Source organism: Penaeus vannamei, chromosome 42 (genome assembly GCF_042767895.1).
Source record: "Penaeus vannamei isolate JL-2024 chromosome 42, ASM4276789v1, whole genome shotgun sequence".
NCBI lineage: Eukaryota > Metazoa > Arthropoda > Malacostraca > Decapoda > Penaeidae > Penaeus > Penaeus vannamei.
The window spans coordinates 24,827,314-24,829,813 of NC_091590.1; positions in this window are offsets into that span (position 1 = coordinate 24,827,314).

The following is a 2,500-nucleotide window of genomic DNA, read 5'->3' on the forward strand; positions in this document are numbered from 1 at the left end:
AATTTAGTGGCTCTGCTCCCTGGCACGTCACGTCATCTTTATGTAACGCCTTTGGGTTCCAGTTGGCACTTCATCACGACGAAGAATATGTATTAAAAGCTATGCAAATTTTATCCTTTAAATCGTCCGGTATCTCTCGCCACATTCTTTCTTCGTAAGCGAACCAAAGCAGATTATGTCTATGTGTATGTATATGTATGTACTTACAAATATGTACATACATACATACATGCATACATAGATACACATACACATTATACATACAGATTGGAATATAGATAGATAGAGGTAGATCACTAAATGAATAACTAGATGGACCGACTCAGCCGAATGTGTCCGAGCCCATCACAGCCCAGACCTGCCTCATAATTCCCCATTAATGTAGATTGCCTCGCCGCCCTCGCCTTCCTCCCGCCCACAGCGCGCCGTCTCGCCGCCCACGCCCTATAAATCAGGCCCTCTCCCTCCCCCCCTCCCTCCCCAGCGTCCCGGCGACACATAATTCAAGCAGAACTTCTCATAAATGCTCATTGCCTTCATCAGGCCCTCATAACCAGCTTGGGCAGCTTTTGGCCCTTCCCTCACAGGCGCCAGGCCAGAGGGGGTCTCGGCCAGCCTCGCGGCCAAGGAGAGGGGCCGTCCCTGTCGCATGGCCAAGAGGAGAGGTGTAGCCTCTGCCGGTCACTTGGCCAAGAGGAGATGTGGCCTCGGGAGGGCTGAGGATGTGGCAGCCTTGGCATTTCCATAGCTAAGTAGAATATTGTCTCCGTCATGCTCCTGGCCAAGGCTCCTTCTCCCGGCCAAAGGTCATTCTGCTGCCAAGGGTCATTCACTAGGTTAAGGGTCATTCTCCTGCCAAGGGTCATTCACAAGGTCAAGGGTCATATTCCTGCCAGGGGTCATTCGCTTGACCAAGGCGCTCATTCTCCTGGCCAAGGGTTATGCACAAGGTCAAGGGTCATTCTCCTGCCAAGGGCCATTCACAAGGTCAAGGGTCATTCTCCTGCCATGGGTCATTCACAAGGTCAAAGGTCATTCTCCTGCCAGGGGTCATTCGCTTGACCAAGGCGCTCATTCTCCTGGCCTAGGGTTATGCACAAGGTCAAGGGTCATTCTCCTGCCATGGGTCATTCACAAGGTCAAGGGTCATTCTCCTGCCAAGGGTCATTCACAAGGTCAAGGGTCATTCTCCTGCCAGGGGTCATTCGCTTGACCAAGGCGCTCACTCTCCTGGCCAAGGGTTATGCACAAGGTCAAGGGTCATTCTCCTGCCATGGGTCATTCACAAGGTCAAGGGTCATTCTCCTGCCAAGGGTCATTCACAAGGTCAAGGGTCATTCTCCTGCCAGGGGTCATTCGCTTGACCAAGGCGCTCATTCTCCTGGCCAAGGGTTATGCACAAGGTCAAGGGTCATTCTCCTGCCATGGGTCATTCACAAGGTCAAGGGTCATTCTCCTGCCAAGGGTCATTCACAAGGTCAAGGGTCATTCTCCTGCCAGGGGTCATTCGCTTGACCAAGGCGCTCACTCTCCTGGCCAAGGGTTATGCACAAGGTCAAGGGTCATTCTCCTGCCAAGGGCCATTCACAAGGTCAAGGGTCATTCTCCTGCCAAGGGTCATTCACTTGACCAAAGCTCATTCTCCTGGCCAAGGGTTATGCACAAGGTCAAGGGTCATTCTCCTGCCAAGGGTCATTCACAAGGTCAAAGGTCATTCTCCTGCCAATGGTCATTCACAAGATCAAGGGTCATTCTCCTGCCAGGGGTCATTCGCTTGACCAAGGCGCTCATTCTCCTGGCCTAGGGTTATGCACAAGGTCAAGGGTCATTCTCCTGCCAATGGTCATTCACAAGGTCAAGGGTCATTCTCCTGCCAGGGGTCATTCACAAGGTCAAGGGTCATTCTCCTGCCAAGGGTCATTCGCTTGACCAAGGCGCTCACTCTCCTGGCCAAGGGTTATGCACAAGGTCAAGGGTCATTCTCCTGCCAGGTGTCATTCGCTTGACCAAGGCGCTCATTCTCCTGGCCAAGGGTTATGCACAAAGTCAAGGGTCATTCTCCTACCAAGGCTCATTCTCCTGACCAAGGCTCATTCTCCGGGCCGCCTGTCCCATTCTAATGGGGTTCTCAACTGTGGCTCATGGCCTGGGAGAATATGTGACCTCCATTAGTCTCATGGACAGAGGTCAGATGTCTTCCTCTTTCTCATGCCTCCGGGAAAAGTGACCTCAACTAAGAGCTCTTGTCTGGACTAAATGGACTTGTAGCCATCTGTCAACCCTCGCTTGCAACGGGACAATTGTGTTTTTGATGATGTTGAAGGCTTCTAAGTAGTGTATCACTATTATCATCATCATTGTCATCATCACCATCAACATCATCATATTTCTTGCTACTTCTTTCCTTGAAATTGTGACAAATTCTTTTCCAAGCAAGGTCAGGTTCTTTTAAAAAAGGACATCTCTACAATAAGTATAAGGAAAGAATTGAATAAAACCT